Source organism: Schistocerca americana, chromosome 1 (assembly GCF_021461395.2).
Source record: "Schistocerca americana isolate TAMUIC-IGC-003095 chromosome 1, iqSchAmer2.1, whole genome shotgun sequence".
Classification (NCBI taxonomy): Eukaryota; Metazoa; Arthropoda; class Insecta; order Orthoptera; family Acrididae; genus Schistocerca; species Schistocerca americana.
Window position 1 is genome coordinate 591,743,416 of NC_060119.1, and position 23,378 is coordinate 591,766,793.

General features: G+C 41.2%; 1 protein-coding gene across 1 annotated transcript in view; it reads right to left on the reverse strand.

The window, feature by feature from the left end:
- Positions 1–23,378, reverse strand: part of LOC124606767 (high-affinity choline transporter 1) — a 360,300-nt gene that overhangs the window by 222,644 nt on the left and 114,278 nt on the right. The gene's annotated exons all lie outside the window — the stretch shown is intronic.

Sequence of the window (23,378 nt, forward strand, 5' to 3'; positions counted from 1 at the left end):
TTTCCATACCAGACTAGAAGGGTATATTGCTACTGCTTGTGCTCATTCTGAAAACAACCTCTGATGATCAATTATCTCGATACTCGCCGTAATCCTTACAACTAGTGTGTGAACTTGTGTTGTTCTTTAGTGTTTCTTATAACAGGTATTGTGCAAGTGTCGGTGTGGGAATTTTTCAAAATGCGATATCTTGTGGACGACTCGCGCTAGAATCCTGTAACAAACACCACTGAAATTCTAATTTACCCCGCTTTCAGTTTGTTAATGCAAATAAGCAGTGTTCCATTTAAAAATGTATGTTTGCACAAAAAGTTCACTTTCTAAGTACTATTACAGTCTGTTTATTGGCTAACAATACGAGCTCCTGACTACCAATCCGTTCTGTGAAAGCCGCACATCAATAGCACTTTCCATTTCCGCAGTATTTGAGGGGCAAGGCTTAGGTGGTTCACCTTGCATAGTAAGTAAACAAACCGTTTTATATTATTCCCCACAAATACCGAAAAATCACTTTGGAATATCGAAGTACAAAATCTGTTTGTTGATTTAACGGTGGAAACGAATGTAACGTCAATTTTTCCAAAATTCCCCCAAAATACGAAATGAAGCCAACTAGAGGATTACGCTAGCATCCATCTGCGACGTCCACAAGGTCGATACTCATATACTTACGTTCACACTACTCACAATAGCTATTTCTGAAACATAAAATTCCAGAATAACAAGCCATAATATCCTTTCAAACTGCTCGTAGTATAATGTGTCGCTATTTACGTCCAGAGATATGAAAGATGAACTAATATTGGCAGTGGTATGAAGATATCGGATGCCAGACAAACATTGCCAACACCACTGGATTAAGAATAATGTTATGCTCCACGCATCCTTGCCCTATGAAGATATTTGATTGGGATGTATCCAAGAACGGGAAGTGGCTTAACAAGAAGGTGAAAAAAATGATTGAAAGAGCTGATTTGTAAGTAAAATAGTGAACTGTAGTTGAAAGAGCTAATCATGAGTGTTGAATTAGAAGCTCTGATTGACCTATTTCCGAAAAAGGAGCATGGCTTGGGAAAGGGTGGAGGGGAAGTGGCCTAGCTCAGAAATGGTAAGGGAGGTTGAAGGAGGGAGGAGGGGAAGGGGAAGGGAGGGCAGGAGAGGGAGCAGGGCGAGGGGGAACGATGGGACGTCATGGGTGGGGAGTTAATGGTCAAAAGTCAAATTTAGCCCAGAATACCCAGTTCATTTCTACTGAAGGCTTCAATATTTCAATGTCTGTTGTCTAATGTTTCAATAACCAAAATGAATATTTAGAACCTTTTACTACTCTACTTGATAAGTATTGATCTACATAAAGATATACGGTGTGGTGGATTTGTCAGAGTTGATTAAATTTTCTCTGTTCGCTATTTCAGTGTAATACTAGTGATTGTAAATCATTGTAAATACACATGGTCTCCAAACAAAATCTGTCTTCTGACCTTAAGATAGTTAGAATTTGTTAGAGCGTTGCAAGTGATAACTCTGTGCATGATGGGAAACACACAAAAACACACATCTAAACCAGACTCTTAGGCCGCTCAGTTGCCAGTACCACGCACGTTTTGATCGGTCATTGTAAATGACTGCGCAAGCAGTGCATCAAATTTATGTTTATGGTAAACCAATGTGTAATTGTATCTGGTAGTTAGCTTTTATTTTCATACACCTTGTGATGGACCGTTCTGCTGCAGGAGATAGTTCAATTGTATATGTTACCATACAATTGTATCATGAAAAATTGTCTCCTGTGATGCGTCTAAGTTCAAACCTGTCACATCTAACTTACCTTAGGCCTCGCCGTTGAAAGCTAGAAACATAGGCAAAAGGAGCCTTTAGTCCCAGTGTACGGTCGCAGAGTGTTCCAAATATCTTCCCTAGCAAGAATTTAACAGTTGAGACTAGCAGCGACATCCCCGTTGGAGCATTGGTGATACGAGGTGCGATGAGACTGTTGCTACTGTGACCATAAGGTAAATAAATCTTTTCAGTTCATCAACACGTGCTTCAGTTTGTACTCCAGCAATACCACAATGGTTTCTTTTTAAATAACACTCTGAATCCGCTTTCTCTACTGTCCCTGTCCAATATGAAACTGTTTCTTCTACACAGATATCATCATCTACTTGGTATTAAGTCCTAATTCCTAGCTTTTTACATTTATATCAGGAAGACCTTACAGCAGCAGCTGTGCAGAATGTTTCGCTGAACGATCCTCACAAACACATTCTATTCAACCGATCTTTCAAATTTTTGGAAGGGAATATGGGCTTCCGATACGCCTCTGAGCGACCCCATGATTTTTGAGAGTCTTGTTTGTACTTGTGAATGAATATCTCTAATTTCTCTTCTGTTTTGTTAGCCTCTATGGGGAGAAAAAAGATGCTTCCAGACTGAAATTAATGTTCGTGTGAGAGTAGTTATATCAAACAACTTAATAAATGACAAGTACTATACTACTAAACCCGCCCGGCTAGCCACGCGGTCTAACTCACTGCTACCCTAGCGGGAAGGCGTGCTGATCCCGGCATGAATCCGCCACTCGGATTAGTGTCAAGGTTCGTTGTGCCGGCCAGACTGTGGATGGTTTTTAAGGCGGTTTTCCATCTGCCTTGGCGAATGCGGGCTGGTTCCCCTTATTCCACCTCAGTTACACAACGTCGGCGATTGCTGCGCAAACACTGTCTCCACGTACGCGTACGCGATAATTACTCTACCACGCAAACATTGGGGTTACACTCGTCTGAAATGAGACGCTCCCAAGGGGGGTCCACTGGGGGCCGAACCGCACAGTAACCCTGAGTTCGGTGTGAGGCGGCGGTGGGGTGAGTGGACTGCTGTAGCCTGTTGTGGGGTTGTGTACCACTGAGGGCTACGGCAGGGACGAAGCCTCTCCGTCGTTTCTAGGTCCCCAGTTCAATACATGCATACGTATATACTATACTGCTTATGTTTTAATGGAATAATTTATTAAGGTTAACCAGTTTTCGACTTACATGTGCATCACTATAGCCTTTTAAGCAAAAACCGGTTAAGCTGAATAAATTATGTCTTTTATATCATAAGAAATATAGCCCTTTTCATTTATTATTATGTTGTTCTGCGAAGAAGAGACAGGAGAACCAGTTAACATCAAATAAATTAAATTTAACTCATTTCTTTTCCTACGTGATCATTTAGGGTAGCACATTTGGATGCTATGTTTTTGGCAACGCTTCATTGTTTTTGCGTATTAACTGCATCGTGAAATGGCCGTCACCTTGATTGGTTGGAAGACCACAGAGCATTTATTAAGCACCGGCCTTTTGCCTTGGCTTTCTATATATGGCGAACTGACTCACAACAGCGTACTGCTGAAACACAAGCTACACCACAGCTATATATTTCCAGTAATGAAACTAACGACGAATCACAGTAAATTTAGTTAAACCGGACTGGGGATAGAACCCCACACATTTGGAGTTGTAGTCTGTCATTTAATCCCTGGACCACAAACTTTCAAGAGGTGTACTGAGGATTTATCGAGATAAATGTGTAACCTTTGGAAAAAGTCGTAGACTTCCCTTATCCGTATAGGAAGTAGTAGTTAAACCCCAGATAATAAATAATACATAATTGCATTATACGAGATCAACACATAAAAGAAAGTTCTATTTCGCATATACATCACCGAAACACCCATCATCTTGATGTAAGCGGTGTGCGACATTCAGACCATAACTCATACTTGGTCATCTGTTTCTTCCAGAAACAAGCGCCGAAGGATAATGTAAACCTTTACAGCGGCGTAGGGTGAATTCGCTTCAAGTCTTGCACGGGGCGATGGCGTGAGAATGAACTGAGTCTGGCCTAGAGGCGTGGACCCGCCCCTGGAGGCTGACCACTCCATCCGCCTCAGCCACGCCCCCAGAGCGCCCCGCCCCCTGCTGTTGGCACAATGCCCGAGATTTCAGAGCGCCGCCCTCGCACTGATTTTCCTTCATTACCCACTCACCACCACTTCACTCTGACAACGGCTTTTTCTGGCTGCGGTGACACACTTCCCTATGAACTCGCTCCATTGCAAGACCGTTGTGATCCTCCGTGCTCTCCTTTTGGAGTTCTCGTTTTTCACACCTACTAACATAGAACGACCCCACTTTACATCACACTAAATTCAGTAAAACCAGAATATTGAAGAATGATAAAATTCCGTTTGCGTGTGTTCCAGTGTTCTACGTAAGACCCTCTTCCTTCTAAACTGACGGAAAAAAGGAGTTTTCCGACATAAACGAAAGTTGCTAGGCGTGTTCATAGATCTGAACGATAATGTATATTCAGATTTTACGCCAGTCGGATAAGAGCGGCGCTTGTAGTGGCACTGTGGGGGTGCAATTGGGTTTGCTTGAAATACTTGCTGTAACGGTCGTAAGCAATAGTTACCTTTGAGATTGGACGTAGTGAGCTCGTGTTAGTGAAGACTGCTTTTAAGGCGACAAAGACGCCATTATCAACACCTCACGAGGTCGTGTAATAGGTCTACGAGAAGTGGTATTGCAGAAAGTCTTGGCAGGAATGAGTCACTGTACATGACTGCTGGAAGAGGTTCGGTCTCAAGAAGATCGGGCGTTGGACAGCCACGCGGTTCAACCAAGAGGGAGGACCATCGTTTTGGCACCACAGTGACACAACGAACTATCACAAATTGGCTGCTTCAAGAAGAGTTCTGACCCAGACGTCCTGTGGTGCTCACTGAACTGAGCCAAAACCACCGCCATTTGTGACTTCAGTGGTGCCAAGCGGGAGCTGATTGGAGAGCAGGGTGAAAGTCTGTTGTGTTTTCTGATGAAAGCTGGTGCCTATGATGGCCGTGTGTTACGTAGAGTGAGGCCAGTTGAGGGCCCGCAACCAATCTGTCTGCGTGCTACACACACTAGACCTACACCTGGAGTTATGGTGTGGGATGCGATTTCGTATGACAGCAGAAGCGCTCCTGTGGTTTTCCCATTTGTATGTCAATCTTGTGATTCGATGTGTTGTGCTCCATTCATGAACAGCAATCCAGGGGGGTTTTCTAACTGGATAACGCTCGCCAACCTACCGCTCTTGTATCCCGACATGCCCTACAGAGTGTCGACATTTTGCTTGGCCTGCTCGATCACCGGACCTGTCTCGAATCGAGCACATAATGGACATCATCGGACTACAACTCTAGTATCATCCACAAATACCCTCACCAGTCTCTATACTAATCGACCACTTGCAACGCGCAAATTTACATCCGGCATCTGTACAGCACAATGCATGCATTCAACATTCCGGCGGTCACACCGGTTATTGATGAGCCGTGGCGCCATTGAATTTGTGGGCAGTTCCGTCTGGCATCACTGGCTCAGGTGTAGCATCGACTATCCCTCCTGCGGCCCCATTGTCAATACCTGTGAGGAAAACTTGGTATCTGTGGGTTGAGTTCTTAGAAGGTCTTTGCTTGCCGATGTATATACGGGGTTCTCTGGCCCGAGAGAGAGGCACGAAGTTTGGGGATTGGCAGTAGCGTCGCGACAAGAGGTGGCCACTAGGTCCGGGCGGCTGAAACCGCGAGCTGTGCAAGGAGGGCCTGCGCAGAGCGAAGATACCGGATTACTTCACCGGGGTCAGCATCGACTACAAGCAGCCGGCCGATCTTATTATTTTCTGGTTTGTACCTGACCCTCAAGTTTTACTCGGTCGTCTCTTTGGTCGTAGATATAGGCTGTAGTATTGTTCTAAAGCACAAGTTGTCGTCTGAAAATTTGCCCCGCTATTATATGGCCTTTCCTTTCTGGTTTGTGCCCGATCATTAATAGCCGCGCGGGGTAGCCGCGTGGTCTAGGGCGTCTTGGCACGGCTCCCCCACGTCGGAGTTTCGAGTCCTCCCTCGGGCAGGGTGTGTGTGTGTGTGTGTGTTGTCCTTAGCGTAAGTTAATTTAAGTTAAATTAAGTGGTGTGTAAACCTAGGGACCGATGACCTCAGTACCTCAGTAGTTTGGTCCCATAGGAACTTACCACAAATTTCCAAATTTCCGATCGTTAATGTTGTAATTAATCAGCTCTTGGTCGTTAATACAGCCGGAACAATTGTATTAAGGCACAGGTTGCCATCAAACAAAAGAGGGACCTTGTGGTTAGATTTAGCTGTTAACTGGTTCAATTCTTTGATTGTAATTGCATTCCTCAGTCATTAGTTATAAACTGAACAACTTGTTGTACTAAGCTGCTCGTTTCCGTGTTTGAAAGAGCCGGTCATTATTATTGGTGTATTTTAGCTGTATCTTGTGGTTCCGTCGAGTGAGTTATCTTGTAATAAGTGTTCACAAGTGATGTTTTAAGACGTTCCTTCAGAGCGGTCTTAATGACTGACAATCAGTTCAACATTGAAAATATTAACAGCCAACTGTCACCAGGAGTTTAGTCAATTGTCAGAAGGGACGGGTTGGGATCTAGTGACACCTTGGTTCACGATTGAAATTAAGAGGTTGTTGCTTTGAAGTAAGCCTTATCATTATACTGTTTGCTAATCTGTTTAACCTTTAAGCACAGGTGCGCATCTTAACCCCGAACCTTTCAACATACAGCTTCCAAATGAAAAATTAAGTCATTTGTTTTGAGTAATTGAATCACTCTTGTCATGAATGATGCTTATATAGTTTTCATGTATTGCAGCAGGGCACTTAATAAGACAGACTGTGTCCAGCGCGGTAGTAAACACAATGTTTCACCCAATAACGGGAGGGCTACAGGTACAGTCGTGTTGAAATCATTGTCATATTTTGCACTTCAGATTTCTCTTGCAAAGTCTAAAAGCTTATTCAACTTAAGGTTTAAGGTCAAAAGAATTTTGCAAATTTGTTCACTTTGTAAAAGAAAATTTTATGGTTAAATCCTTAGACCATCTGTAAAACACACTTTACGTATTGTTAAGTAAACAGATTGTGTGAAAAGAAAGTTATATTTGTGGGTCCTCCTTTCCACGTTTTCCATAATTCCAGTAAGTGCCACGTTTAAACTCAGGCACCAGTATTGCAAATTTCCAATGGCTTACCTCGCGCTTACATCAGCCTGTGATTTAGCAATGTTAATCACTGACATATGTTACGTAGATAAACGTATTCCCGAAATTTCATTACTCTAAATTAACTACTTTTTGGTTTTGCGATTTTTTTCTGTCAGTTTATATGTAACACGTGTGTGCCATGTATTGTGATCCATAGTAACAGACATGCGGAATAAGAATAAATGATAAAAGAAACAGCTTTACCGCCCAGTTAGTGTAATGGGTAAAGGTTTTGCGTTAGAATACTCGAGTTCACATGTTCCATTCCGAGACTAGGCGTATTTTTTTTTTAAATTTCGTATTTTTTGACAATGTAATCTGGTATCTGGCATCTTAATCGGTACATAACAATTACAGCAGGCACTTGTAGGGAAGCAGCCTACTCACGCTGTAGTAAATTCACATCAGTTTCCATTATGTGCCAGCCGGTCTGCTGTAACTAGCTCTGACGTCATAAATGTTGCGCAATACCTTAAAAATCAAGCAAATGAACTAAAACCTTTCTAGCATGTCAGAAATAATATTAAATTAATGTGTGTTAAATATCAGTTCGATAACTTCAGCCATTTCCGAGATTTGGACGTTTTTCTGGAAAAATATTTGGCGCAACAGAAAAGAGCTAGAGACTTCAAAATTTATATTTAGATTCATCTTTCATAATGATTTAATAAAAACGGTACTTTGAATGTCACAAATTAAGACTTTAGTGGAAATTCATGATTGTCTGGTTTTCGTCTCAAAACTGAAGGAAGCAAGATAGATTAAGTAGGCTAGTAAATAAGGCTAGGATGTTTAGATTTAAATAGGTTGGAGGTCCGCTATGATTATGAAGATGTGTAAAGTTTCTTTTTAATACCTATAAAATTATAGCGATAGCGGATCTCAAAAGGGACAGTTCAGAGCTCTTCTGCTGCGTGCAGTGTAATTTAATTAATTCTCTCGCTCAAAGTATTTAACTTAGCCACGTCAAAATTTTATTATCAATACTTACCTGCGTGCTGAATGCACGTTTAAATTAAGAGCTTCTTCGGCCATCAGCCAAAGAAGCTATAAATTATTATGTAACTTGAAGTGGTGCGTTACTAGCCCAGCGGCTAGTCGGGAGAGCGGATTTAATCAGGCATTCCCTCAGCCGTCCGCACCGCGGCTTTATATATAAGAACACTACGCGAGGAAGGAAGGCCCCAGTTCTCTCCAGACGCTGAATGACACGCCATCTGTGTCGGGAGTCGCGTCGCATCAGTGTAGCTGCTACAGACAGCCTCGGGTGCCGTATTAAGTTACTAGAGATACGCGGAACCATGAAGACATTTTATGTGAAGTGTTAATTCTGGAATGATTTTCATTAACTAGCTTCAGTTTGCGTATTGTCGTATTTTCACGTGCCGTCGCGGGACAGTCATTCTACCAAATATTTAGCGTGGCGTTTGATGAAATATTTTCATCAAATTATGGCGAGCATTCTTTTTAACATTTGATTCGGACATTTATAGTTGCATCAGCGCATTAGACTCTGAACTGTTCTGTTAGTTAGGTTGTAGGGATACTTGTGGTTTTTCTTAGTGAATTTCAGAATATACTCAACTATTTTGGAAAACCGTTTTTGATTAGAAATCCCGGACAATCTCCTAATTCCTCAGAGCTATAAGCTGCAGCTATAAGAACATTCTCAGGTAAAGTGGGCACTAGGATATCTATTTACTGGCTCCAAGTTTTATTAAATCACTTTCTGGGGGTCACGGAGTAAATAGAGAGCCAGTGTTGAGAACGGCAAAAGACAGCAATAACAACATTCTAAAAGCTAGAAACTGATTCAATATGCAAGCATTTATACAGTAAAAAAAATTACTTTTTACAAACTCATCCGCCGCCCCACATATGGTGCATCGGCCGGGAAATGTTACAACATTCAAACAAGGATACAACAGTAATTTTTCTACAAACTCATCCGCCGCCCCACATATGGTGCATCGGCCGGGAAATCAACTAAGTGAAAGTGATTTTTAACTATTCGGATTCGCGAGTGAAATGCGACACGCAACTGAGTATAAAACAGTGAATGTGTTACGTGTGCATGTGGACGACGCAACTGGATTAACAACGCATCTGGATTGACGGAGCTGGCACTGAGTCTAGCGGTGCTGCCGGCATCGCGAGAAGCCAGTCTCGCCGCACCGCAGTCGTCCCCTGGAGCAGCCGGCGCAGAGCCTGCAATTGCGGGCCACGCAAACACACAACAGCCGTTGAAGAGCCGTCTGCAGTTCAACGTGCCACGTCGCATCAGGAATCCTGGTACGCCGCGCCGGCAACGCCATACGTCGTGCAGAAGGAACTAAGTTAAGTGAAAAGCTGTTAAAAATTTTACTAACCTGCACTAAAAGACTGTCGGCGATGGAACCGCCAAAAGAAACTGAGTTTAAACTTAAATTAGAACCTATGTCTGTTGAGGGAACTGTAAATTCAGACAACGGTTCAAGTGTAAATATGCATGAAAGTAGTAATGTTAAGGTGAAACATGAAGTATTGTCTCCTGACAGTAGTGTGCGAAGGGGCAATGATTCAATAATAGAAACCCCTGTAGTAAAGCAGAAGGTAGAAATTGTAAATTTATTGGATGATAGTTTCTCTGATGAATTAAAAATGAAACAATCATCAGAGATGGTAGAGTTTAAGAAGGAGCAGTTAGATATGACTAATCAATCAGAAGTTTCATTTGGTTTTGATGATTCTGGTATTGGAGCTAGTTTTTCGTCACCTGAGTGTGATAAAAAGCCAGCTAGTGAGCAACCCAAAGATGCTGGGGCTGTTGATCTAAATGTTATATTACAAGCAATAGCTGCCAGTCAAACAAATTTTAATATGCGGTTTGAGGCAATGAACAATAAATTAGAATCCAATAATGCTGAAATGTCAGCCAGTAATGCTAGTATGACAGCTGAGTTAAAATCTGATATAATTGAGGTAAATAACAGAATTGTGGCCAGCCAAACCAATTTTAATAAACGATTTGAGGCAATGGACAATAAATTAGAATCCAATAAAGCTGAATTAGAAAATTCTTTCAAGGCTAGTTGCAATAAGTTGAAAGAGGATCTGGACAGTTTGAATTATAAAATTGATTACAACCATGAGGATATTAAGAAAAAGGTTGCTCAACAGTTTTCTGAAATGTATAAAACAGTTAAATCCGAAGTTGCTGAGGTTCGCAAAGACTTCCAAATGGAAGATGCGAAGCTGGAGCACAAGTTAACAGAAAAGATCGAAGCGGAATCTGAACTGTGCTCAGATAGATTTAAAGATGTTAATATAAAAGTAAACATATGTCAAGCAGACATAGATGCAATCAAAACTGATACTACCCATATTGTACAAAGAGTAGATAATGTGGAAATGAAAGTGGAAAATATTAGTACTAACATTGCTAACATTGAGAGTAAAGTAGCTTCAGTAACTTCTGGTAATGGTAATATACAACAAGTTGTAGCTGCAAACGCCGCTTTTATCGGGTGTCGGCAGTTCTTGCGGTTCGATCCAGACAAAAATATCCACCCGCTAGATTTCTGGAACGATTTTGAAGATGTGATTCCACCAACTTGGTCTGAACGAGAGAAAATCTCGTTTGTTAGAAGCCATTTAGCAGGTGACGCCATGCGTTGGTCAGCTGATGTTATGTTGAAGTGTAAAACATTAGCGGAATTTAAAACAGCTTTTATTAATGAGTATTGGTCTAGCAATAAGCAAAATGAAGTGTTGAGAGAATTTTGGAGTGGGAAACGCTTCAATGCAGGCAAGGAATCAATTAAAGAGTTTGCTAGGTCATGGATTTCACGTTTGTCACATTTGGCGGAAAAGCTAAAACCAGAAATGATTATACTAGGTCTTGAAGCCAAACTGCCATGGTTGGCAAACTAGAATTATATCAGCCCCTAGAGACAATCTGGATCGTTTCATTGAGTATTTGGAACGTGTAGAACGTGTTGCTGCCAATGAGGAGCAAGCACGTAATAACAGAAATTCCAATAACAATAATAGTAATTTTAGGAACGAGCAACATGGCAATGTAAACATCAGAACAGTAGGTGTTCACCGTCCTAAGAGAGGTAGGAATTGGGGAAATAATTATCAGAACCAACAATGGCGTCCAAGGGATAATAATTTTGTTCCAAACAGAAATATGCATGTAAACAACAGTACGGAAAGTAAGGCTATGCCAGCTAACTACAATGAAACTAAAGGAAACAGTAGTATGCCGAGGCAGGAAAACTAGTTCCCGTCTATGAGGACACTGGCGCTCACCAGGCGGTTACTTTTCCTAAGCCAGTAGTTAAGGGAATTGGTAAGACAGATCAGAATACTCAAACTGAACAGATGGATGAAATGTCGGTAGCACCTAAGGATACAACAGAAATATTAGATCACTCACAGTATTTGATAGATACCGTGTTAGAGACGCTTTCTAAGTGGGAAGAGAAAGAGAAGGCGCAGCAGTGTAACAGTAGGGATGAGCTACAAAATACTGAATTGTCAGGTGAAGAAGCAGAAGAAATTCATGCTTATATTTACAATGAGGATGATGTGCTCTTATCTGAAGTGCCTGTGCAGGATGTTGATAATGTACTAATAGATTTAGGACAGGAGATAAGTGGGAATGTAGAGGGTAGGCTGTTTGGGATCGATGAACCCAGTAGCTGTGATCAGTTGTCACTTGAGAAGGAAACCGACGATAATGGTGAAAGTGGTTTAGCTGTAACTAATGTTATGCCCGGTCTGGAGGCGCAGAATCGCTCAGACTACAGTAATTTGGGTCATGTTCAGCAAACTAAATGTAATGAAGTCGTGCGGTGTTTCGATTTAAAATTAATAGATCGACTGGAAAAAGCAGCTGAGAATGTAATTCAGGAAACCCCTACACACTGTGACCTAAATGTAATGAAGACAGATGTCGATCACTTTAGTTGGAGACAAATCCAAAAGGAACTATTAGATGAATTTGAGGAACCACCTGTACAACTTAGAATAAGCCACCCTATAATAATAGTGAATATGTTGGGTATCAATGTACGTTGTCTCTTAGACAGTGGAAGTGAGGTGAGTGCAATATCTCAGTCCTTCTTTGATGCATTACCTGGTAAAGACAGGCTTACAGTAATGAGGGTATCAGGACTAAGAATAATTGGTGCTACTGGCAAGGTTTCAAAAACGGTAAAGCAAGAAGCTTTACTACCCTTTAACATTAATGGTAATTTAATTGATCATCCATGTTTAATTGTACATAATCTCAGTATTGAGGTTTTAATTGGCATAGATTTCTTGTCGAAATATCAGAGTGTTGTTGATTTTGAAAGAAGCCAGTTAAAAATGGTCTTGCCAATAACCGGAGTAATAATAGTACCTTTCAGTGATAAACATATAGTAACTGATCATGAAACTTGGGAGCTGCCTATACGAGTTCTGAAAAATAGGAGGTATTGGGACGAAGGTGTTAATCTTAATAACAATAAGCTGAATACCGAAGAAGAAGAAGCAATTATTTTAGACAAAATAGAAACTAAATTGCAGGAAATCGATAAGATTTCAGCCAATCAGGAGGAAGAACTGAGACAGGTTCTAAAAAGGCATCATAAAGTATTTTCAGATCGACCTGGCAGATTCATAGGTAGCCACTGAATGCTGTAGGGAGGAGGTTGTTCTTTAACCTCTACACAGTGTGGCAGCTGTGCAGTCCCAGCTGTGTGAGATCTTCTTTCCCTTTCAGGTCTCACTCATTCTTCATCTTTCCTATCCCCAAAAATTTCGACCTCTACTTTCCAACACAAAATTTTCCGGTATGATTATCACGTCAATTTAAACCAATGAATGCTGTAGGGAGGAGGTTGTTCTGTAACCTCTACACAGTGTGGCAGCTGTGCAGTCCCAGCTGTGTGAGATCTTCTTTCCCATTTCAGGTCTCACTCATTCTTCATCTTTCCTATCTACAAAAATTTCGACCTCTTCTTTCATACATTAAATTTTCCGGTATGGTTATCTTTACAGCATTTAACCAATGAATGCTGTAGGGAGGAGGTTGTTCTTTAACCTCTACACAGTGTGGCAGCTGTGCAGTCCCAGCTGTGTGAGATCTTCTTTCCTTTTCAGGTCTCACTCACTCTTCATCTTTTCTATCCACCTAAAATTTTCTAACTCTTCTTTACAGCATTTAACCAATGAATGCTGTAGGGAGGAGGTTGTTCTGTAACCTCTACACAGTGTGGCAGCTGTGCAGTCCCAGCTGTGTGAGATCTTCTTTCCCATTTCAGGTCTCACTCACTTTTTCATCTTTTCTATCCACCTACAATTTCTAACTCTTCTTTACAGCATTAAACTAATGAATGCTGTAGGGAGGAGGTTGTTCTGTAACCTCTACACAGTGTGGCAGCTGTGCAGTCCCAGCTGTGTGAGATCTTCTTTCCCATTTCAGGTCTCACTCACTCTTCATCTTTTCTATCCACCTAAAATTTTCTAACTCTTCTTTACAGCATTTAACCAATGAATGCTGTAGGGAGGAGGTTGTTCTTTAACCTCTACACAGTGTGGCAGCTGTGCAGTCCCAGCTGTGTGAGATCTTCTTTCCCATTTCAGGTCTCACTCACTCTTCATCTTTTCTATCCACCTAAAATTTCTAACTCTTCTTTACAGCATTTAACCAATGAATGCTGTAGGGAGGAGGTTGTTCTGTAACCTCTACACAGTGTGGCAGCTGTGCAGTCCCAGCTGTGTGAGATCTTCTTTCCTTTTCAGGTCTCACTCACTCTTCCTCTTTCCTGTCCACAAAAATTTCGACCTCTTCTTTCCAGACATGAAAATTTTCTGTCATGGCTATCAAGCCATGAGTTATGTAACCATTCTATCTACCGATTAGTGAAGAAAAATACCTAATGTGACAAACCTAATAATGACAAACAATAGAGAAGTATGAAGTAATTATGATACAAATGTATTTGGGTAACAATTATGTAACCCTGGTAATATAGTAAGTATAAAGTGTTGTTTTATTGGAAATGGTCCACCAACAGTATTTTAAAAGGATGTACAAATTCGTGTACAAGCAGGATCTGAAGTGGTAGTGAAACCTAGTGTATGCTGTAGAGCTAACTAATTAATAATAAGAAAGAGATTGCTTAGTGGTATGAAATATATGCAGATAAGTTGTAAGGATAAACTCACCTTGTGTAGCAAGGAAAGGCAGTGTATGGAATTGAGCAGTGTTAGTGGTTGAGACGTGAAGGACACGTCCCTAAAGTATTTATAAGGTTGGAGCTGGCCATTATTTAGTGTAGTGTGTGACAGGATGCACCTACACGTATTGAGGTTATGAGTTGGAGGCGTGGATGCGACCATAGGTACCCTTATGTTAGATGAGACAGAGCAGCTCATGGTGTCCTATAGGTTTAAGGAATTTAGCATTACGCTCGTCCATATTTACTTGATGCACTTTAGTGGTAGGTCTGAGAGAGACTACCTGAGGTTTCAGCGTCCGATCGAGTGGAAATGGATTGTCGCGTAAGCAAACTAATCAGCTGCAGTACACTATGAATATGAAATAAATGTGCTATCCTATACTTTAAATTTAAATGGAGTGAGTATTACTTAAGTTCATACACTAGCAAAGTAAGTAAGTACATACTGGCAGACGTAAAACATTATTTTAGCTCAGCATAAATACACTTCAAAGTAAGTAAGTACGTAATTGCAGATGTGGAACTGACAACGGCAGAGGACCAATAAGTGGATTTAGTAGTCAACTAAACGTAGTGTGTTTTGAACACTCAAAACTGTACTATTACCAAACGTTACTCACATGTACATGGAAGCTGAGAAAACAACCACTAATCATACTCATACTACCTCTAAGAATAAAGTAACCAAAGATGAGTCAGTTAAGTAAATAAGATGCAGATTTGTCAGGAATGTACCGAGCATTGGTTCAGTGTTCCGGCCCAGAAATAATAAATTCAGATTAAATATGATTTATGATTGTATGCCTTAGGAGCATAAATTTTCTCTAATACATGACTAAAGGCGTTTTGAGCCATTTGTTTAACGATTTTATGACAATTAAGTAACCGTGAGAGAAAAATTAAAAAGGTTCTCTTAACTTTGTTCCAGCAAAATATTGGAAGATAAAATGTATATATCCCCATTTCATTGTGACCCACCCATAGATATTAAGTGAACAGAGTCTGAGGCACTCTTTTTGTTTGTTCTACAGGACAAACCAGATAATGGCAGCCTGGTAGCTGCGTGAAAGCGTGGAGTGACTTGGACACAACTCACAGTGACCCCCCCCCTTTCCCCCATGTAATTTAGAGAGAACGTGAAGGACGCACACCATAGCAACTTCCCCTTCTCTACCCTTGTGAATGGAAGTGTAGGACGCCAGCCAAAGCGGCTACAACCACGTGTGTAAAAATTATTTGTGAACTTTTCTTTCAGGTTTAGAAAAGACTGCTAAGAGATATATATATCTGTTTACGTATCATGTTATTTTCTTTGAATTTGTGTATGTAAAAATGTATTTAATGTAGTTAAGATTTTTATAATTTTTCAATTTCTATGTGTTTGTTTGTCTAAGGCAATATGTATGCCAAAATATTTCATGACTTTGCTTAAAATTTTGAGTAATGACATTGTTTAAAAGGCAGTGAACATGCCTACAATTTAAATAATTAATGTAGGTAATCAGTTTTCTTTAATGTTTATGCAGGTTTATATTTCAATTTTGATGTTTCATAGGAAGTTAAACTGTACTCTTGCTTCCCTTTTTGTAATTAAATTTTTTTTTCACTCATTAACATTCATAAACAAAAAATTTAAGTAGAGGGTGATGTAGGGAAGCAGCCTACTCACGCTGTAGTAAATTCACATCAGTTTCCATTATGTGCCAGCCAGTCTGCTGTAACTAGCTCTGACGTCATAAATGTTGCGCAATACCTTAAAAATCAAGCAAATGAACTAAAACCTTTCTAGCATGTCAGAAATAATATTAAATTAATGTGTGTTAAATATCAGTTCGATAACTTCAGCCATTTCCGAGATTTGGACGTTTTTCTGGAAAAATATTTGGCGCAACAGAAAAGAGCTAGAGACTTCAAAATTTATATTTAGATTCATCTTTCATAATGATTTAATAAAAACGGTACTTTGAATGTCACAAATTAAGACTTTAGTGGAAATTCATGATTGTCTGGTTTTCGTCTCAAAACTGAAGGAAGCAAGATAGATTAAGTAGGCTAGTAAATAAGGCTAGGATGTTTAGATTTAAATAGGTTGGAGGTCCGCTATGATTATGAAGATGTGTAAAGTTTCTTTTTAATACCTATAAAATTATAGCGATAGCGGATCTCAAAAGGGACAGTTCAGAGCTCTTCTGCTGCGTGCAGTGTAATTTAATTAATTCTCTCGCTCAAAGTATTTAACTTAGCCACGTCAAAATTTTATTATCAATACTTACCTGCGTGCTGAATGCACGTTTAAATTAAGAGCTTCTTCGGCCATCAGCCAAAGAAGCTATAAATTATTATGTAACTTGAAGTGGTGCGTTACTAGCCCAGCGGCTAGTCGGGAGAGCGGATTTAATCAGGCATTCCCTCAGCCGTCCGCACCGCGGCTTTATATATAAGAACACTACGCGAGGAAGGAAGGCCCCAGTTCTCTCCAGACGCTGAATGACACGCCATCTGTGTCGGGAGTCGCGTCGCATCAGTGTAGCTGCTACAGACAGCCTCGGGTGCCGTATTAAGTTACTAGAGATACGCGGAACCATGAAGACATTTTATGTGAAGTGTTAATTCTGGAATGATTTTCATTAACTAGCTTCAGTTTGCGTATTGTCGTATTTTCACGTGCCGTCGCGGGACAGTCATTCTACCAAATATTTAGCGTGGCGTTTGATGAAATATTTTCATCAAATTATGGCGAGCATTCTTTTTAACATTTGATTCGGACATTTATAGTTGCATCAGCGCATTAGACTCTGAACTGTTCTGTTAGTTAGGTTGTAGGGATACTTGTGGTTTTTCTTAGTGAATTTCAGAATATACTCAACTATTTTGGAAAACCGTTTTTGATTAGAAATCCCGGACAATCTCCTAATTCCTCAGAGCTATAAGCTGCAGCTATAAGAACATTCTCAGGTAAAGTGGGCACTAGGATATCTATTTACTGGCTCCAAGTTTTATTAAATCACTTTCTGGGGGTCACGGAGTAAATAGAGAGCCAGTGTTGAGAACGGCAAAAGACAGCAATAACAACATTCTAAAAGCTAGAAACTGATTCAATATGCAAGCATTTATACAGTAAAAAAAATTACTTTTTACAAACTCATCCGCCGCCCCACATATGGTGCATCGGCCGGGAAATGTTACAACATTCAAACAAGGATACAACAGTAATTTTTCTACAAACTCATCCGCCGCCCCACACACTGTACAAAGTATACGCAATTATTTAGCATTAACACAGAAATAAGAGTACAGCGTTTTCGTCACGTCGTTTTTAAAGACGTATTTTGACTTTCATCGTTTTGTCTGTTCTCTTCCATGCTCTACGCCCGTACGTGCCTTCCGTTCCATTGTCAGCATTGTTCCCCTTTTTTTCATTATACTCCATGCCCCCAAAGGGAAAAAAGGAAAAACAAGGACTACACCTCTCCTTGGTCTATGTTTGCTTGTTTAATACTAGGTAGTTCCCATGCAATCATGCAAACCACTAGCCATATCGCCTATGTGCACTATTTCGCTGTACTTCAACAAACTACGTTGGCACCTAGTTTCCGATACAGCCAGTGCCATTGATTCTATCGCTTAGTACCATTATCGTGCTTGTCACTTTCATGGTCATTACATTTCTTTAGGACTTTACGTCACTAGCAGGGAGAGCAACCAGCTTCACACGCATGAAGAGGCTACAAAAAGTAAATTAAATAATATTTTTGCAGGCCAAACAAGTTTTATTAGATACTGCACACCCCTTCACAGTGACACAGATGCATGACGTCGTTTGTCAGCATATTTACCAAGTCTGTGCAAACAAATGTTCAATTCCTCGACGATAGAAACACACTCCTTGAGCACGGAGATAGTCGAGAATAGCTCTGTGAACGTCCTTATCGTTGGAAAATCTCTTCTCTCTATATGGTCTTTTTCATTGTACAAGACCTGGACTGTATGGTGGATCACTATCACCCACGTCCATTCGTTACGATTTCTCTACAGTTGCATGCGACACTGCATTTGAATCATACACCGCTAGAATTTTACGGTGAATCTGCGTACGATTTAAACGTTTAGTCCAAAAGAGTCATACTGTCCCGTCTGCGAAGGACATTCTGAAAATAAGTTCAAAAATGGCTCTGAGCACTATGGACTTAACATCTATGGTCATCAGTCCCATAGAACTTAGAACTACTTAAACCTAACTAACCTAAGGACTTCACACTACACCCAGTCATCACGAGGCAGAGAAAATCCCTGACCCCGCCGGGAATCGAACCCGGGAGCTCCTGTCTGTGATGCAGCGTCAAGGGTAACCGCAGCCATGGTCACCGAGCTGATAGTCCATGCTACTGCAAACGTCGTCGAACTGTTCGTGCAGATGGTTGTTGTCTTGCAAACGTCCCCATCTGTTGAGTCAGGGATCGAGACGTGGCTGCACGATCCGTTACAGCCATGCGGATAAGATGCCTGTCATCTCGACTGCTAGTATATGAGGCCGTTGGGATCCATCACGGCGTTCCCTATTACCCTCCCGAACCCACCTATTCCATATTCTGCTAACAGTCATTGGATCTCGGCCAACGCGAGCAGCAATGTCGCTGTACGATAAACCGCAATCGCGATAGGGTAAAATCTGACCTTTATCAAAGTCGGAAACGTGATGGTACGCATTTCTCCTCCTTACGCGAGGCATCACAACAACGTTTCACCAGGCAACGCCGGTCAACTGCTGTCGCGTCTGTAGCACGTCATCTTCGCGGTGTAGCAATTTTAATGGCCAGTAGTGTACACCATGGCATCGTGAATTATATACGTAGCACTACTTCCGATATCGTCGCCAGCGAAATTGAAACATTTGTCGTAGAGTCCCATCAGTTTGAAGAAACTAATCAGTTAAAATTCGGTGTGCTGCGGTTATAGGGATTGTCGCAACGCCTGCTCTATCTCAGCATTGATTTGGAAGTAACGTAGTGAGGGTGTGGCTCTCAATGTAGGTAACAGGTGAAATTTCGATGGAGCAATATTGGTGCTCTAGGTTGTGTGACGCAGTCTCTCTAATCCGAAGCTACGAATCTGATGCTGTGTGAGCCTTGCTGTGTGCGGTTTTGCGTTGTCGTCCAATAGCACAACACCTTCGCTCAACAGTCCTGGCCTCTTACGTCGAATGGCATACCACATTTTGATGAGGATGTTGCAGTACCGTGCCACACTGATGGTCGCTTACTGGAGGATATCAAGGAGAATCACACTTTTCGCCGCCCAGAACATTTGTTATGCTTCCAAGTCACGGAGGTAGCCTTGGGTTCTGAACAGGAACTGATTTTTCTCTCGCGCTTAGCGCATCGAGCAATCAAGGTTTATTGCCATTCTTGCTCTCTTGTGATCCCGGATCTGGTTTCTGGGCACTCATCTTGCAGGCACTATGGATATCATTTTAAGCTTCGTAGTTCTAGGACTAAAAGAGAATAAGGGTAAACGCAACATATTAGGAGAAAGCGACAGGCCCAGGATGCCATTCGAGACGCAATGGCAGTACGGCCGGGGAGTAGAAAGCGCGGCGCTATCGGCCGCGGCTGGGCGCCAGACACTGGTAGTGCGGCGCTAATGGCGTGGCCCTGTCTCCAATGCGGCTGATACCGCGACACCGACCGTTGTCGAGGCGAGACGCCCTTATCTCGCCTGTGTACGCTCTCCTCGCTGTCTCAAGGGAAACGCTAGGCAACCGCTACATTAGTCATTTGAATACTGTCGGACGTGGCTAACAAACTGCTAACTAATCAAGCTTTTACCGAAGAACGTGACCATTCCTGTTCATATATAGCGGTCGCATAAATTTCAGAACCGTCTTCCTAAGAAGGGTGAAAAGATAAACATTTATCTAAAATTTTCCTTCAAGTCCTGTACAATGGTTCCATTCATACCTTACATCTCACCAACAGTGTTTAATAGTACGAACAAAAAGATCACAATTGAAGGATGTAATATTAGGGGTTCCACAAGGATCAGCATTGTGCCCATTACTCTTTTCATTCTGTGTTAATGATGCGTCAACTATTACCTCTCACTGAAAATATCACCGATACTCTGACGACATTTTGTAATATATAAGTCTAGATCCAACAAACCTGTGCACAGCCATCCAGTACGTAAATGTCGATTTACGTACCCCGTCAAAGTGGGCACAGAGCATACATAGGTTTGGAACTCAGCCCATCTAAAATGCAAGCGATCTTAGTCTCTCACAAAAGACCTTTTACCACTCAGTTCTTAGAGTCTCTTACACAATCCCACCACAGAAATATAAAAAAATATTTCTTCTCGAGCTAAAAAAGAAACTCGTAGAGACGCTTACACTCTCCATACTTGACTATTCTGACGCCATTATCCAAGCACATTTGTACTAAACCTCACCCACACTGGAACTGGCGATGAGCGATAGTTTACGCTACATTTGTGAAGCTCGCTTTTTCAACGATATCGATTCCCGGCGGTGTTAGGGATTTTCTCTGCCTCGTGATGACTGGGTGTTGTGTGATGTCCTTAGGTTAGTTAGGTTTAAGTAGTTCTAAGTTCTAGGAGACTGATGACCATAGATGTTAAGTCCCATAGTGCTCAGAGCCATTTTTCAACGATATCGCACCAGCCTACGAACAATTATCATGGCCAGCTTTCGATAAGCGTAGAGACTGTCGTACGTTATGTCTGCTCTATAGTATTCTCAATCAATGCACTCCCTCTTATTTGTCTTCAACTCTTACTCTACTATCAGAACAGCGCAGCAGAAATACTCGTTCTCAACAAAGTAAAATTCTCTCTGTACCATCACATAACGCTGCCGCATTCCCTAAATTAAATTCTGTACTAGAAATCTGATTTGGGACAAATCTTTCTCAGAATCCTCAAAATATCGGAGAAATTAAATTCCTTCCAAACTTCGAAAGACAGCTAAAGTTCCACGTTCTATCACAATGGCCATCACATCCACTTTCAGTGCAGGTCATTCTCGTGAGTCCCCTCCCCCCACAACAATTCCCTTCCCCTTGCCGGTATATTTATATTCAGTTTTTTTCCAAATAGCCACTGTGACTGCCATTTCAGTCTTCCCCTCATCCTTTATCCATTCTGCTTCTGATAAGACTAAAAGTGGCTTCAAATGTGATGAGCTATTGTATATCATCGTAAATGTCCCTTACCGTTATCACTGTCATTATTATTATTAGCGTCAGTTAATATTATTACTATTATTGTGCTTCTGGTCAGATTAAGTAAGTAATAAACAAACAAATAAAAGTCCTATTTTGAGGTGACAGTCCTTCGCACGCCTATGAGATGATAATGAGATGCATGACAAGCATCTTAGCCACAAGGGTCACTTCCGATCATGAAGTGAGGCTTATGTGGCACGATTTCTCCATTACTGCGCTACCACCCTGAGACAGAATGAACCGCGTAAGGAATTATCATCGACAAAACAGCTACTGTAATCAGCAAATGTCGTTCGCGTCATCTGCTCACAAGAACCGAACAGTACATACACTTTGATGGGGTGTTTATGGCATACGTTTATCGTTTGGCTGGTGATAATAGAAGAGCAGGCCACTAACCCAAAAGGAACGATTTCTGTTACGTACTCTACACCACTATATGTTTGCAAAACTCTATCACCATCAGATTAATTTAAAAGTTTTTCTCCGGAATTATCCACCCAGACCGTAGAGTGGGAGTGTTCACGAGCTCTAAATACTTTTCTTCCGAAATAGTTACCATAGCGTAGCCATCAAACAACTACACTATACATGCGTTCTGTGAGTGGTTGCCCACAGATTCTACACTCAACACTGGTTTTCCAACGAATACGCCATTTTTGCCGGCCGAAGTGGCCGTGCGGTTAAAGGCGCTGCAGTCTGGAACCGCAAGACCACTACGGTCGCAGGTTCGAATCCTGCCTCGGGCATGGATGTTTGTGATGTCCTTAGGTTAGTTAGGTTTAACTAGTTCTAAGTTCTTGGGGACTAATGACCTCAGCAGTTGAGTCCCATAGTGCTCAGAGCCATTTGAAGCCAATAAGCCATTTACCGGCGAAGCACAATACGATAGTGAAGACGCTAACAGCCATTTTGGTAAGATGCAAACAAGCATTGTATCACTCAAGAATACCATCAGTCTCGGTTTTGTGTTAACGTGTGAAGTAGGATTCTTAGTATCAGCTGATAGTTTCACTCTACATTTTAAAACCACGGATCAAGTGTTCCTAAACATCTTATGCAATTTATCACATTTGGTTGTAACGAACTGAAAGCCATCGAGTAAAACAGAAGCGATATCTGTCGTTCCCTAAGCAAGTGTTGTAGCCCCTCTGCCGTTCCTAATCAATATAAACGATTTAGGAGACAATGTCAGCAGGCCTCTTCCGTTGCTTGCAGATGATGCTGTCATTTACCGTCTAGTAAATTCATCAGAAGATCAAAACCAACTTCAAAATGATTTAGACAAGTTAACTGTATAGTGCAAAAAGTGGCAATTGATCCTAAATACCTTAAATTTCGGTTACATTATAAATCACGCGAATCTAAAGCCTGCCAATTCAACTAAATATCTACGAATTACAATTACGGACAACTTAAATTGTAAAGCTGTCGCAGATAACGTTATGGGAAAGCAAACCAGAGACTACGGTTTATTTATTTATTTGATAGAATAGTTACAAGATCCAACTGATCTACTAACGAGACTGCCTACACTACACTTTCTCGTCCTTTGCTAGAGAGCAACTATACAATAATGATCCTTACCAGGAACCAGATTGGACTGGCCAAGGACATCAAAAACAACTAAAGAAGGGCAGCTCGTTTTGCATTCTTGACAAATAAGGGAAAGAGTGTCATGGATATCATATGTGAGTTGGGATGGCGTTTTTTTGCTGCAGCGAGATCTTTTCACGAAATTTCAATTTCCAACTTTCGAAAAATTTTGTTCACACATTGAAATGATCATTGCAATAAAATAGGAGAAAT